We start from the raw sequence: 17,294 nt of genomic DNA on the forward strand, positions 1-17,294 counted from the left end.
TAACCAACAATGACGTTAAAAGGATGCCTTGCAAAAGCCCCACAAAAACCCCTCTTAAGCTGAAAAACTGCAGCTCAAATATGTCTATACCTTGCAATGGCAGAAAGCTAGAGATCTGAGTTTATTCACAATACATCAAGAGAAACGAGATATGAGATGACGAAAGACAGTCCCTAGTTTCTTCAAAGATATTCTGATCTCAGGCTACAGGCGCACTGTTATCCCTTGTCTTGTTCTCCGTATCCAGCTGCTAAAATTAACTTCGGCAAAGAGCTCAAAATAAAAAGTCATTTCTCCTTCAGACTTCATACTGTTGAAAATATTAATTATCCCATAAAAAGGCTTGCTATGAAGGACGCGTGTGCCTCAGGAAGCGTGTGAGTGTAGACTGGTAGAGTGAATGGACTGTGTAGTAAACGGACAGCATTTAAATAACACTTTGACGGACAAAGTGCTGTCATGAGCTGCCATTGTGGGCCTGTAAAGGTATAATAAATAACATTTCCGGCAAATGAGACTAAACTTTAATACATTACCTCATCCATAAATGTTTCTGCCTGACTCACATCACATGCTCCATGTCATAATCTAATTTCAAGCATCCGCTGAATCACAAGGTTCAGCGGATGCTTGAAATTTGTGTCATTGTGAATGACCTTGACATTTAAAGGTCGCTGTAAAGATCCTGTAAAAGTGATTTTTTTCCAGAGTTTGGTGCCTTACTTTTGTCACCTGCATTCAGCTGTGTCAGCCCTGGAGCCTTTGCCTTTAGAAAAAAAAAAACTGTGTGGCTCCTGAACATGTTGTGGTTTGAGTTGATGGGATTAGAGATTAGGACTAAACCAATATGTTTGCATTTGAAAGTGGGAAGATCCCATTTAACATTTCAGGCAACAGCCTCTGCTGGCTGACAGGAAGGTTCTTCTGCAGCCAACACATTGATTCTGTTATCTGCCTCAAGATGATTAGTATTTATCTTAGTTTTACCACTGTGGATGTTATGGTGATGTTCAATATCATTCCTTTAACAGACTATAATGCAGCTCACATACTGATATACCAGTATGCCATGGCCATTATGTAAGAATATATTAGTGATTGCAGTTAACGTTGGTTACTCCACAGATGCCACAGTCTAGACAAAAGCAGACACTACTTTACAATGAACTATTTCACCAGAGCTCGAATGCTTTCATGCCGCAATTATAAGCGATGATCACATTCATATCACAATCTAAGATCTGACCCATTCACGCTTCTCTTTGCCCTGCATTCCTCCGCTTGGCATAAAAATGTGCTCCCTCAGCATGCAATATGTGACAGAAGCGGGCTGCAAACAAACTCATTGCAGCTGTATCTGGGTCAGTGTTCTTGGTTAACTTTCTGACACGCGCAAGTTAACAGAAGCGAATAAACTACGGCCACAGGGATTACGCAGACCGTTCAGACAGTTAAAGAGTTAAGACGTGTTTACATTCAAAAGTCAAAAGCTGCGTAGGCACAAAATTGGGAATATGCATGCACAGAATTTGTCAGATTTAGCAACCCCTGCTTTTAAGACGTTCACACGCTGTGCCTTTCTGTACGTCCCAAACAGTGTAAAACTGTGTGTATGTGCACAGTCTTAATGCACGCTCCCACAGTAAGCCATAATGTTGACACACCCTTGTTTAATCTCATTTGGTTCACCCAAATCATTACAGGCTGGGAAATTTGCACAAGCTCTAATGCCTCTAGGGATTTACATTTCTCATTCTCTATCTTTTGCACAGTTTTTGTATTTCAAGACAAGAAATGTAAACTTTATTATGTTTTCTAGCAAAAGAAAACAATTAAAACTGTATTCAAAGGCTGAAAAGTACAATTTCTCAAGTACTGAAAAGCTTAAAGCTCCACATACAATGTAGTTAAATGTAAAGACTGTTTACAACTAGGGCTGTCAGTTTAATGCGTTAATTAGATTAATTAATTACGCTGCAAATTAACGCGCTATAAAAATTAACGCAATTAATCATGAGTGGCAAGTCAATGCGCAAGCATTTTAAATTTGGCCCTTTGAGTGACCCGTAGGCTGCAGTGGCAGGTCGCATCCTACCTGCGCCACTAGTCAAAAGCAGGGTGACAACAGACATGGATGCGACACCGGAGAGCAAGGCAAGCCTACTTGGACCTTTGAACGGCAAGTTTATTTAGAAAAAGAACAAAGACGGGACTATTAACAAGGACGCAGTGATTTGTACCTTGTGTAAAAAAGAATTTTCCTATCACCGTAGCAGCTCCAGCCTGAATTATCATTTAAACGCTAAACATGTAGTTGCTGCTAGTGCCGCTAGTGCTACCGTGAGCTCACTCCGCCAACCCACACTTGCTGAGTTAGGAAAACGAATGAGCAAAGCCACGACAGAAAAACTGACAAACTCAATCGCAAAGTGGGTTGCTGCTGATTGCAGGCCGATTTCAATCGTGGAAGACGAAGGGCCTAAAAGAGGCGTTTCAGATAGCGTCATCTGACTCTAATTTCCAGCTACCGTCGAGAACTACAGTGATGAAAAGAATTCACCAGCTGTAATGTGAATGTCAGTGAATTGTAATGTCCTAGAATTCAAATTCTTTATTTGGGGGCCTTTAGCAGATATGAGATTAAAATGCGATTAATTAGATTAATTAATTACAAATCCTGTAATTAATTAGATTAATTTTTTTAATCGCCTGACAGCACTATTTACAACGCTATAATGTGAGTACTGTTTAAGAGGGCCAAAACTAGTTATCTGATTTGAGTTTTTAAACTTATGAGACATATTTAGGCATTAATGTAGTGTAGACTCTCAACTTGCTTAACAGCTTCTGTACAAATCTATATTTTCCCACATTAACAGGCTTGGTTTCTCATTCTCATCTTTGGCTTTTCCTCTAAAATTAAGACTGGCTGTAAATGCAACACACCCACTTCATTCAAGGCACAATTCTAACTTGGACCACCTACTATACCCTGTAACTCTTTGAAGGGACTTCAGCATGTCACACCAGTATTTAGAGGTTACCGCCTGCAATAAATCCAACATAAAACGATGCGTGGCTCTCTGAATGGTGCAGATAAGCTTGAAAATGTTACAAAACAGGCTTAGAGGAGCAAGATATCCGATTTGCTGTGGGGCTGACGGAGACAGAAATCATGTTCGCTGCTCAGAGCAGATGACAATCTGAACGAGTCAAGTCTTTCTGTGCGAGCGCGCTCCTTCAATCTGAGCGTGTGAATTCAAAGGCTTCATTTAGCAAGCTTGTTCAGCTCTTCATGAAAGGCTGACTCATTCATTTACTCCGGCTTGTCAAACTGTCAAAGATTCACTGAAGTGCAATTCTCCATCGGCAGGGCAGGCTCATCAGTTACCATGGGAACTGTAGTCAAGTGACTTTCAGGCAATGGCAAATATTCACCAATGAGAAATGTCCGTTTTTGTAAAAACTCAGATCATCCTGCTTTCATGGCGTTTAGAAAACAGGGGGCCGCTCTATGTGGCAGGTAAAGGATGAGCTGATGCACTCAACCAATCAAAATCTGACAATGTAAGGTGTGAAAATTTATTATGGCCTTTATACTTCATGTCAGTTACACCGCAATGCTAAAGAGGACACATGAAAGTGAAAATGTAAAACCACGGGGGTGAAAAAACACGTGCTTAACTTCGATAAAAACATCTGTCACTGCAACATTAAAGACACTTGCTGAACATCAGTGTTGGTTAAATAAGGAAATGAACGACAGAATCTGATCAGGATGAACAATAAGGATAACAAATAATTGAGCCGATCATTGAGCAGCAATAAAATACAAAATATGAAGCAGTGTGAGAGGCATGCTGCTGACCCCTCTGTGCTTACCTCAGTGTCCCAGAACTCAGATCTCCACTGGGAGAGGCAAATGGTTCTCCACAGTGTCACACATCTGTCTCTCACTGAGGGTCACCTGCAGCAACAAGGGACAAAAAAAGATGCATCATCAGAGGAAGAACTGTTGGTCAGACAAAACAGGGCATTTGATGCAAGTTATGATGGACATTGTTGACAGTTTTAAGTCAATTACCCGAGAAACTCATCTCCAGATTAATTGATGATGAAAATAATCATCAGTGGCACCCCTACAGTATTATTCTTTATGTAGTGAGTTGGCAAAAAAGCACTTAACTTGCTTTAAATGTGTCTCTTCAGACTACAAGGGAGGACAGAAAATGTGCTATATCATGGGATGTACTGCAATCTGGATATGAACTGACATATATGGATGTGAGATTTTGGTCATATTGCAGAGCCCTAGTGTTGAATCTCTGAAACTCTCATTTGTTGAAAAGAACAGGATCATACGCAACAAATAATCAGGAATGACAACACACAAAACAGCTGACAACGGGGAGTCTTGGAAACCAACAGATGGTTGCTACAACAGCACAGTCCTCCACTAAAACAAGCACAGTTTTAACATTAAAGAACATTACTGTGATGCAGAGGAGCCTCACTGCATTCATTCACAGTGCAGACCAAAAACATGCATTTTGTTTCATCATAAAAACTGCATTTGTTGAACAAACACTTTGTTTTGAAGGATATTTTGAGGCAAGGAGTCAATTTCCAAGTTTCCTTTTGTTGCATAGCAACAGTCAGCTGGCCAACTTGTTGTTGTCCTCGTCTGCTAAAAATGCATCTTGAGGATCCACGCCCATAGTATTTACTGTATGTGGCAGAATGAATCAAGGCTCCAGAGGCACACAAGAAGACGCTGTCGAGGGCCCGCTCTGCACCGCTGCATGTCCCTGAGAAGCAGACGGTGCCACATCACTGACCACTCCGTCGGATGTCAAGCTTTTCCAGCACAGCCTTGTGTTTATCTGAAGGACTCTTACATTAGTGATTCATCACAAAGGGTTGGGGAAATTACCATGCAGGAGTCCCATCTGTCTAAAATGATGTGTATAGCCTCTCTATCTATTGAAAGCTGTAAAGAAGGTATTCATTTTCCTTTGCCAGATAAAGCGTACTCATGCTGTGTGACTCATCAAAGCCCAGGGTAATAGTGGCTCCAGGTTGAGTGAATACAGCAAAGGGAAGGAGCAAGGAATTACATATTAGATGACAGAGTCGTAAGTTAAAGGTTTGATGGGAAAAGGACAACAGAATACCACAAGTACCCATTAAATGTGATCAACCTAATGTATCTATCTCACTCCTTTTGGCAAAAATTACATTTTATAAGTTTACCAATCAGTACAAGCTAGCAGTGGGCTCATGGTACACACCGTTTATACAACCTTTCCCCTTAATATCTCTGGGTGCATAAAGCCATTGTGAGTAATGCTGCAAATCAATGAGCACAATATTGGCTTTTTATATGATGTTTGGTTCATATGCTGCAATGCAGTCCTTTGACTTGTCCAACATTTATCTTGCAAGATGAGCAAAAAAACAGATTCCACTTATTTATTTCATTCATTAACAATTTCTCGATTGATTTTAAAGTACAAGTTGGATTTTCAGGAGAATTAAATATTTCGTGCAGTGCTGTAGTCTCAAATCTACAATGAATCTAAACTTTCACCAAGGTCTTTTTCCCATGTTCAAACAGCATGGCAAGTAGATCATAATTATGTCTGAGCAATGTGTTATTTGACAACCAATATACAAATTGGCCTTAATAACCATGTTGTTCTTCTGTGATTTGTCCTCTTTATAAAGCAGAGTCCACCCCGATGACTCTTGCTCACACTTGCCTTTTGAAAAACACAGCTCTGTCACAATAAGGAACAGAGAAAACAGGAGGTCTACATCCATAAAGTCTCTCTGAGGAAATTTCAGAGAATACAAGGCAAGTGAAAGAGCCCAACATCACTTGAACTGCAGTGGATTGGTCTGAATTGTTAGAGCCTCAAATTATACGGTATGAGGTAAAAAGATAGCACTGTAACAAAAGAACATGCATTTCCCTCAGTTCAACCATTTCAGTCTTAGCAAAAGGATTTTTGCCTTAAGCATAGGATATTGGGTAGAATTTTTCCCATCTTAACAATGAAACCCAAAAGCCACAGTATCAATATGGAACCACTGAAAGAATAAGACATATTAAACATTAGGCTAAGGCTTGGTAACCTTAGAATAAGAAAAGGAGTAATAACAACTCTGTCCTCCCTCGTCATTACAACAATGCATAATTGGCTGGAACCGTGCTTTTGGGACTACAGTGCTATTCCTTCCCACTCTGCACCCATCTCATCCCAGTGTTTGCATGTAACAACGGCGCTCTCCAGCCAGCCGTCACTGTTAGCTAAATATGTCATACACCTAATGAGGCCTGGCGAATAACAATAAACACACTTTCCTTCAAGGGCCGCTCTTCCTCCATGCAGGACCTGCTCATTGTCCTGTGGAGGGACTCACAAGGGAATAGGAGAGCGCCAACCCATCCTGTTTACGGCACTTCAAACCCCAAATCACAATGACATTGCTTTACACGCTGCTAAAGAGTGCACAAGGTTGAAACAAGGCTACCAAGTGTAGTAGCACAGAGCAGTTAACAGGCAATTTGTTGCTCTGTGAAAAAAAATCATAAATATTAAAGCTAGTCACATCACATTGTTACCTCAGAACTACACCCAGTTGCCAGAATCAACACCTTTCTAAAACACTTTCAACAAAAGCCTTCATGAATCATGTAAGATGTATTACAGGGCTGCCTGTTGAGACTGCGTTCAGTTCAGCCAGGTGGGCCTAATAAACTAAGGGCTAAACGAAAAGTCAGGAGATCACCACAGTCAGTGGGATTCATCATCTGGGGACCATGAATGTACACAATTTCATGGCTATCGATCCGACAGCTGATGAGACTCTTCAGTCTGGACCAACATTGCCATCCTCTCGCTTGTATATACTGTCATATACTGATTAATATTGAGTTACAAAATAGCGTTGCAATTTTTGCAATTTGAATCTGTTTTCAATTTGATCCGAGTTTTTTAATAAACAGGGCGTGAAATTAAAAAGAATTCAATATGGAAATTCCATGACAGTGTACAAGCTGTCCTTTCTCAGTCTGTACAAAACGTGAATGTATTCACATGCTGATCTGATGGGGCTATAACAGTGGAACCTTTCACCGGCCACTGATTAATACATAACTGAGAAAGGGTCATTGAGCAGCCCAGGCAGGCAGGTACGGAGTGCTACGTGTTGTTCAAACTGCACTTATGAAGGAGGGGAAGGAACTGCTCACTATTCACACTCTGACGGAAACTGTTATCATACTGGAGCCTCGGCAGTCTCATAACTCAACAAGTGCAGTATTTGTTAGCTAAGCTGGTAAAAGAAAAATGCCTTCATACAATCAGCCCAGTCAGCTCCAAAACAACAACATAAGATTAACATCTTGAATGTTGGGGCAAGTTGTGTGCACCAAGACTCTTACCCACACACCGTCTTAGCCAGTCCTCTCCTCTGCCAGCTTCCAGGACATACAGGACTAACAACAGCTGCAGCACACTCATCGACATGCTGTGCAACTCCATAAACAAACACTACAAGAATGCTAATCAAGTCAATTCTGTGACAGACAGCTTGCAGTCTAATCCCACACTGCTGCTCTCTGTACTGAATGTGTGTTTACCTCACTGTCATTGTAAACAGACATTCAGCTGGGGCTTGACTGAACATTAGGCGGCATGCTCAGGTATGATGATGATTATGCCACTAAAACAGGTGACACATGAGCAACAAGACACAACATAAAACCATATCCCCAACATGTGTGAGTAGCTGGAGTCTTATTTCAAGTGAGCACTAAATGGAGGGCTCCCTCAAGCACCTAACGATACTCATCATTCATTGCAGACAGATGAATCATATGAGTATCCGTGACTAAGTGACTCATTAAACCAGTGTAAACAAACAACGCTGCAGCACGGCAAAGTACAGACAACCACTCTTAACCGCTGCTGCACTCAGGGCAGAAGAGAGAAGACGGATTCAAATAGCTGCTCTGTTCAACTTCTGCGCTACAACAGAAACTACACGTAGTTGTGCTACAGAGAATAAATCTACACTGAGCTTGTATTAGTCAGTACTTTTGGCTATCATGTTACAAAGCGGTCTTCCATTGTGTGTTGCTGCAGTTGCTATGTGATGGAAAGGAAGCGCACAATCACTTAATTTCCCCACAAAGTCAACAAGTGCACTGGAGATTTAACGACTTTCCCCACATGCATCGATTCCGAGCACGAGGTTGCAAGAGAGTGTTCACAACATCCATCAAAGCAGGGCAAAATGCAGGACTGTTTGCAAGACAAATAAGTATGGTGCGGTGTTGTTAAAACACATGCAGATACTGCAGCAGTATTAATCACGGTCTGACAAAGGGGTGCAACACTTCTCAGCATGACGTGTAAAGAAATGTCCTCAACAGCCAAGCAAAAGAGGTCCGTCCAAAAGGCTTTGCTCGGTCCATGTTTTGTTTTCTTCGCTTCAAAAGCAACTGGCAGAACTTGCAATCAAAACTGATATGCACACACAATTATTGAAATGATGCGAGTGAATCTTGGCTGTCATGCCGTGAGATTAGTGAGAGGTTTTGGCAGAGGAGGAGTGAGAGGAGTGAGAGGAGTCACAACAAATCTGATAACAGCGCCTGTTACTTCAGCAAAGTGTGGTGGGCCGGTGCTCAATTCACCTTTTCTGATGTACCAGGTACAGTATCAACAAACGGAAGACAGCTCAATATGAAAATCAGTCCAGACTGCAGAAGTGTTGGATAAAGATCTATTTCTTTCTGGCCATAAAACAGCGTGAGACAGCAGTCAAACAACATTTACAACGTCACTAATATGCTATGGAAAGTTCCTTTTTTATGCTTCCTCACAATAAAATCTCTTGGACAGGGAGGCTGCTCCCCTTTGCATACTGTGACACAGCAAGTCACAGTATGCAACATGTTACTCTCTCACATGACAAATCAAAACTAGTAAAGATATAAAACTGCTATAATCAAAGTCATATAAAGAGACAACTTTCTTAAAATACATTCACAAAAAACAAAAAACCAAACAAAACAAAAAAAATCCTTACCAAAAGGCAGACTGCAAATGTACTGCTTATGTTGGTTTGTATCTGTCTCAACGTCTCCTCTCTGTCCTAAATGAGCAGTGCCAGGTTTCAACTGTCCAACACTGGGGATTTTTCAAGGTCAGCTTAGCTCACTCAGCCATGAATTATTGAGCTTGAGCAAGCTCTGTGCCTGTTCTGTTTGCGCCACTTCTGACGGCCTCCTTCTACCCTCAAGTTTGCTTGCTGTGACACATGACAAGCTAAATATCCAACAACGACGGCATGACAATATATTGATCGCCGCTGAGAAATTTTATTTGCGTTTAACCTGATCAACAGGAAGGTCACATGGTCAAATTCAGAGCAGGAGGGACTCCGTGTCCTGCTCAGACACACTTGGTTTAAAGACTGTAATGTGGTTCTCATGCAGCACATGTAACTTTCTAAATTAGGGCAATTTAACTGCTCCAATAAAAAAAAGTTTAGACCAATGACTGACCTGCAGCAAGTCCACAGCCTCTTTAAAGTCAGATTTCCAGATACGGCTGTACCAAATGTAATTTTTTCCCATTTGAAACCTCTACTGATGTTTTCAAATGAAACTTTGAACATCTGTCATCATATTTTTTTTTTCATCACTCTAAAAAAAACAAAAATAAAAAAAATCCTTGAACAAGTGATTCATCGAATTAACCATCAATTCATCGTCTTTTCTTTTATTATATCAACTTTCTTTCATGAATCTAACTCATCAGTTTCATCAAAATAAATGCATGTAGGTAGCAGGACTTAACAGTGTCCGCGAGTTACTGGAATTGAGGTTACACGAGTTGGAAACAATCCTACGAAGCCATCACTGGAATCCATCTCTAATGATATAATACTAATAACATTAATGTGGCCTAATCTTTATCTGCAACTGTACAAAAATACCAGAATTAAAGAGAATGAACATACATGCGCAAAAAATAAATCTAAAAATTCAAATGTCACCATTATGCAGCACAGCTCCATTTAAAGGAATCTGGGGTGGGTTCATGACCGTGTGTTGATGCAATCTGCACTGAAACACAGAGCGTAGCGCAAATGAGCACTGAGCAAAAAGGTACACGAGCATGCACTTATTTTGTTTCCTCTCGGCCAAAATATTCCTCTAACACATTTGATTCAACAGTCACAAGGGAATTTTACTCAACCCCTTTTGTGCATTTGCGTTTGCAGGTGGCCATTCTTCACCAACCATCCACACATCACACTACACACACGCACACACACGCTCTTTATCCAGACACTTTCCCTAGGTAAAGGGATTAACTCTAATACCTGACCACAGTGAACCAGTCGGCTGTAATCTCCATCCCCGTGCCTCTCTTAATCGTAACAAGAACCAGCCACTCACCAGTGGAGGCTGTCTGCACAGGAATAGAGTGAGGTCTATTAATAGCAAATACAGCACTGGAAAATTTCCCCTATTGCCTGGTTAATACAACCTTAATACACACCTGGTTGAATACAAAATGATGACCTAATACATGTTGTAAATATCTCGAGGCGAACAGGTACACACCTCAGTGAAACGGCAACTGATAGAGGCAAGGACTTTTGGTGAGTAAAGGTCACGAACAGGCAGGCAACAGTGACTACAGTCAATATGTTCCTGTATGAATCAATAGTGCTGCCCCTGGGACACGTGGACATGGACACACAAAAAACCTGACTTCTTTGGGCATGAAAAATGCATACTACAGGGAACTACTGGAAGAAAGGAAGGAAGAGATAGGTGCACAGAAGAGAGGAGAGTGAAAGATTGGCTACTCTTTCTCCCTCATCCTCTCCTCATCTCTCATAGGCCAGGCTAGGGGGAACTGAGGCGTACGCACATCCTGAGCTAAAATTAGATCTGCTGCAGCTGCAGGGCCAGACGTGTTGGGATGGGCCCGTGTTGCAACTAAGTACACGCACACACAGATGCACGCACACACACACACACACACACACATCCACCATTTAGACACGGTGAGCCACAACACACAACAGCACAGGTGAATGCCGACAGCACCCGGCCTCTTTCCTCTTTGCTTCTCAAACTGAGGCATACAAATGCTTTCAATGCAAATGTTCACCACATCCACGATAAACACACACACACAGACACACACGCACACAGTACTGAGGCCCTCCAGAGTGCTCCACATTAACTTCACCAACACATATTAGCACTGGGATCAATGAGGAACACTTTGACTACAACAGCAAAGAGAATGGCATTTGCTGCATTTCAAGTATTAAGTTTGTGAGTTTATCCAGAATGACTTACGATGAGTTGTTGGGCACAAGGACCAATCAAGAATCATAATAAACAAGGACTTGTAAAGGCTCCAAGTGTGAGGGCTGTAGCATCTTGACAAGTCATCCGAGGAGTTGCCTCTTTAGTTCTAACTGAAGACAGTTTGATGAGAGGCAAAATGTTTTCCCATGTTTCCCCAGATTCAACCATCCTCGGATAACAATGACCTGGATGACTGAGAATCTTCACAGATGTCTTGACAGGTCATAACATTACTTAAAAAAAAGGAAAAACAACAGCATTGTACTATAGCATCTCCTGCAGGCCCATTTTCAAAGGAGCAAGCAGTGTTTTTTGCATTATACTGAAAGGTATTTTCAATAATCTGGTCCTCTTGTGTATTTAGGATTTGGTAAACAAACTTTCATCATTATGCTGTTCATTATAACACCAGCATGAGCTACATCCTCAAAGAATACTATAGAGGTTAATCAACACTTGTCTGACTCTTTGTGCTGTTTTCTATTGAGTGTATGTCAAAAATATTTTGGAAATGATCACATTGTGTTTTGTTTTACAGAGCGTCCCAGCTCTTCTGGAATCGGGGTTATAAAACAACAGCCATCAGGTTTAGGGGATTTTTTTTTCTATGAAAGCTTGGGTAGTCGCAAGTTCACTGACAGTTCAAACTACAGACACATGACCACTAATTCCTCAGTATTTAGCATGGCTGCTGACACTGTGTGCATGGTGTGTGGGGGAGCAGCTGAAGCATTTAACTTTACTCCAGAGAAACGGAGCAAAACGCTGCGCTGGCCATATAAGCTGCTCAGCAGTCCTCTAACAATAGACCACCTTGAGCTTTCGTGACATGCCAAGAGCACTGCACAGCCCAAAGGCCTGAGACCACAGCCGCATGACCAAAGGATTGACAAGGGGGGAAACAAAGGAGAGTGGGCGTACTACTACACTGCCATCTCAGATGCTGGGGGGACCGGCAAAACCACTGAATACGAAGAAAATCAAGCCAGAGAGCTTGGCCTCTCAACTTGCTCCCACCCCGAGAGACTCATCATAGTTGTTCAATCAAATTGTTTCCTAGGGTATGAAAAACAACAATAATGTGGGCTACATTTTGGCTGATTCTATCCCACTGCAGCAGACACAAAGACACAACGCGAGCTGGACAATAGCACAATTCTGCTAGCAACTGTAGCCAAGTTAATGAACATTAGACCTCAAGCCTCGGCCAGACTTGGCTTGCCAATGAAACACTCAATCCTAAGTATTTTTAGGACTAAGACACCTAAAAGATTTAATTACGCAATGCAAACTGCTTTAACTGTCTCTATTTGATCAGTTATGTTGCATAATATCAGAAACCCTCCATCCCTGAATTCCAACACAATTCTCAGCACACTGGCAGCATCAGCAACCAGGCCGCACTAAAAGTAAGAGAACACATTTAACAGTTGCCTTACTCTCCAGTAAACATCTCTCACAGCTTGCTTCAGTAAAAGCCCCCACTTTCCTTCCAAGCCTTTTCCATCATATCACAACAACAAATAACTGGCAGTAATTCAAAGGCTCCTGGAATCAACCAGGCTTTGGCATGGGTTCAACTTCAGACAGGCGCTGAGTCGTGACCAGCAAGCTGAGCACAGAGCTGATCTATGGGAAGGTAAAGCTCGTAGAGAGCAGCGGCACGGAGAGGATGATGACCCATGATCTCGGCTTAAACAAAACCGTCCAAACTGCCATATTAATGATACGGAGCTTGTGTTTCCCCTCCAAACACACACACTCTCTGACACCCAGGTCAACAGTGTGAGAGTTCAGGTGCAGTTCAGTCGCACGTACTTTGTGTTTAGGTCAACAGCAGGAGATATCATGTCCTTTTGTTCAAGAGTTGCCGTCAGCATGTGAAATGAGCTTGTCAAACCACTGAAGCTTCAACTTCTGTTGGGGAGCAGTCTTAAATGACAGCATGACTGTATTAGACTTTTTCCATCATCTGTGGTTACTTTTCGGTAAAAACTGATTAAAATATCACCGTGTCAGAGGCTCATAGAACCAAAATCTATTTCTACCATGCAGTCCTTCCATTGAGTTTGGTCCTAGAGTGACCTCTGGACCACCACTACAGAGCAGAAATGTCAAACATTCACAGGGTCCAGCTTCTCAAGTGAGGACTTGCTGCTTTTCTGTTACTGTGAATTGAATACTGGTGGGATATCTGGCTTGTCAATGTATCAAACTAATTTGATTAATTAGAAATATGGCTTTGGTACTATGTGTAAAATGTCAACATTGTGAATTGTTGAGTGATCACAACATACATAAAAAGGTTACTTTTAATGAAAAAGTAACGTTGATGATAGCCGACAACAATAGTTACACTACCTGTACATCTGTCATAACTCCAGGTGGCTACCTGCTTCTGGATATCTGATAGTGAATTTAATTTTGTGCTTATTTTCTTAGTATTATCAGGTTACAAGAAGAATATTCTACCTCATTCAGTCTGCCAATTACCAGACAGATTTAAACTTGGCTAAAGCATGTGCTGTAAATTAACCATTCATTGTGTCCAACGCGGAGTTGTGCATTAAAGGCTGACCGTTTGATCTGACAACACAGCATTGTACTAATAATGGAGGGCTGCAAACATAGCACTTGCTGAAATGAGGTGAAGGAGGTGAAAGTCTGCGGCACACAGAAATCAGCCAGTCATACTGTATGACAGAACAATGACAAAGCCGTCACCACCTCCATGGGAACCAGCCATTTCCCCCTTAGGGATAATACAGTTAATCTAACCTAATCAAAACATTCACACACGTCCAGCAAACCAGCGCTCCAATGTTGGCAGCAGAGTTTAGCACCATGGGCCACTTCCCAAACATAATCTGAGACCGTTTTAAAATCTTACACTGCAAACCCATGTAACCCAAGTCAACCACTGTTCAACCACATAAACCAAAACAACGTTTGAATTACTGGTTTGACAAAGAATTTGTATGATGCTCCACAACATGTTCCTCCTGAATCAGACTCTTTTTTTTTAAAACTTCATTCGCCCATACTGAAAAGATCTGAGCTAGAGTAAGACGTGGCAGAGGCGCATCCGGCCTTTTCAGGCAGTTGTACCTTTTATTTACTGCTGTGTTACTTCTGTTAATCACTATGTTGAGACTCATCAATTGATTGAGAAGAATATTGTCAGTTGCAGCCCTAAACACAAGGATTGTTTTGCAGAATTGCCAATATGGTAATACCATCCTTAGCTCGAGCAATATACCCTGTGATTCCCAAACCTTGTTGCAATCAGTTTTGAAAGCATTGATTCATTTATGAACAAGAGAGTACACTCTTTATGCTGCTCCACCTCTTTGGAGCCCCCAGAGGAACAGTATGAACTCGTGTTTGGCTGACAGAGAAACAAGGCTCTGGACGAGGGGGGGAGGGTGTGGGGGTGTACTGTACATCATGGAGACAGCCAACACAGACAGACCTCATACCTGGCAGTGCAGTGAGTCAGCAGCTCTCTCTGCATGCCATCCACATACCCAGCTGATGCTCAACACTGACAAGAATGAGTCCACTGGTGAGGTACACATACACCAAGAGCCAGTTTGGAAGCTGAATGGCAACAGAGAATGGAAAATACCATAATCAATTTAAGAAACGCTGGATGTCCAAAGTAGAAGAGGAGGAAGGGCAGGAGGCTGGCAGCCTGTGTGATCCTCTGGTTCGGTGGAAGCGAGTACAGTGGAAAATAGTCCCCACTGCTAATCCATGGCAGGCTAATTACAGCTTTGATCCCCTAGGCGTGTACATCACCATAGGTGGGAGGGAGGCATCACACTCTGGGGCTCAATACAGTTGCAGTTAGATTTGTTTTGGTTTACAACTGTCTTAATGAGCCTATATCTGCTGCAAATGCTCCCATAACTACAGTATACTATATGATATGTGAATTCACCAACTCCACACTATGATATGATACATTTTACAGCCTTCTGCTCATCAAACACAAGCATTTGTGACACTGTGCAACAGGAGAAACTCAAGTCCAGGAGACAGAGACACAGATTAAGTGGGTAAATGGAGTTTCTGTCTAAAATAGGCAGCAGCTCTGATGTCAGCCTAGTCCCAAAACACATGGTGGCAGAGATAGAGCAAGGAAGGAGGCGACATGAGGAAGGAGGATGATGATTTGAGGATGAGCAGCAGATGGCATGGAATAATCTGGATCTTCAGCTCTACATCTTTGCCCATAACGCCATTATTTGAGGGGGTAGCGAATATCACTCCAAGCAGCATTCATTTAATTTACAGATATCAGTGTAAAAAAATACTGAAAGAATAACCAGGAAGCAACTTGGCAGAGGTGAACTGGGTTGGCAGTGCAAAGAGGAATTAATTAGTGATGGTGCGAAAGAGGGTTGCTGCTAACTTTGAGCAGCAAACTGCTGGTCAAATGTAAAACACTGGTCTGTCCAAGCACAACTTATTAAACAGCATTGGGTAATAGTGAAAGGGTGCAGGCATTGGCGGCATGCTTTGCAGCTATCAAGATGAAATGTTTCTGGGTGAAAGGTTTACGCACCATCAGGCCATTGGTCTGACGCTCCTAAACTGACCACGCAATGTGCACCTCACCTGTGTTTACTGAGGCAACACCTCTCAGATACTTGTTCATATACAACATAACTTGACATTCCGTACATACACATTATGTATGAGGAGATGGCTTAATTTGTCATCGTGGTAATGCTGTAAACTCACAGACATGATGTAATAATGAATAACTATTAACGAGCGAGAAATAAAGACACTAGTCACTAATTTGCCACTCAACCCAGCTGACAATGTGGCAGAAGTTACTCAGAGACTGAAACTGAACCGCTGCACATGTCAGTGATTTCCTACAGCAACTCCTTTCACACAGTCAGCCTGACTGAAGGGAATCAGACACAACCCTTGGTACAAGACGCATTAGATGTGCTGCTTTTAGCACGTCTTAAAAGTTGCAAATCAAGCCTGCGAGGATGCAAAACCCACACTTCCGCTCATGATTTTCAAAATAAAACAATTTTCGAACGAACAAGCTGCAGCATTTTTTTTGTACAACTCAACTTTAAGTGCCACAGTGAAAATGATGAAGCTAAACCTTACAGGAAGAAATATGCAGTGCCTGACATTAAGTGACAACCTCCGCGCTGTTTTAAGCTCCCTTAAAAACTGTGAGCTGCTAGCTGACGTGTTACCTGGATGGCTATACGCAGTTCTAACGTTAGTTCACTGCTAACTAGCTAACGTCTTTTACAGCGCTGCCACGACAGCTTGAACCAGCACGTCAACGTTAGCTGCCTTAGCTCGGCTCGCATGCCGTTAGCGTGCCTGTTGTAGGCAGCAGCTGGTGGACATCCTCATCCTTGTTTTTCACCAGTCGTGACCAGGCCGAAACGGCTGACTGCCTGGCTCCGACGCCGAAGCATCTGCTCTGTGCTCCCGAGCTACAGACAGTTACCGCTTGTGTCGGCACTGGCCAGCGCGCTAATGCTGAAGCCTCCTCGCCGCGGGTTTACGTCCACATGAACAGTGCAGATGATGGTCCAAGTCACAAGCAGCCTTGACTGCGACTACCTGGAAAATTCTGAATGTTTTGTCAGCTAAAGGTAATGAAATACTCACCGCGACTAAAGGTGGTTATGGCAATGTCACACGGTGACTGTACCGGGGAAATGAGGGTGGTGTTTGCCCAGAGCGGTCACCCAGGTCGAGTATCTTTCCTCCAAATGGTCCCTTTCTCAGCGAGCAGCACCTCCGTATGATCTCTCCACACTGCAATGGTGCTGAACCACAGCGGGACACGATTGGCCAGGCTGAGCGGAACTCAGTGCGCTTTGGTAAGCAGAAA

General features: G+C 42.4%; 2 protein-coding genes across 4 annotated transcripts in view; both read right to left on the minus strand.

The window, feature by feature from the left end:
- Positions 1–17,238, minus strand: part of LOC139339936 (hyccin 2-like) — a 39,807-nt gene extending 22,569 nt beyond the window's left edge. Inside the window, exons 1-2 of one of the 3 annotated variants that reach the window (XM_070975399.1) lie at positions 17,069–17,238; positions 3,883–3,967 (exon numbers count right to left, since the gene is read on the minus strand). The gene's annotated coding sequence lies outside the window, so the exon portion shown is untranslated. Of the gene's footprint in view, positions 1–3,882; positions 3,968–17,068 lie in introns of those variants that run through there. The other 2 variants (XM_070975397.1, XM_070975398.1) reach the window with 2 other exon arrangements.
- sacs2 (sacsin molecular chaperone 2) overlaps positions 1–17,294 on the minus strand; it is a 199,074-nt gene that overhangs the window by 72,293 nt on the left and 109,487 nt on the right. The gene's annotated exons all lie outside the window — the stretch shown is intronic.

Source organism: Chaetodon trifascialis, chromosome 12 (genome assembly GCF_039877785.1).
Source record: "Chaetodon trifascialis isolate fChaTrf1 chromosome 12, fChaTrf1.hap1, whole genome shotgun sequence".
Lineage (NCBI taxonomy): Eukaryota > Metazoa > Chordata > Actinopteri > Chaetodontiformes > Chaetodontidae > Chaetodon > Chaetodon trifascialis.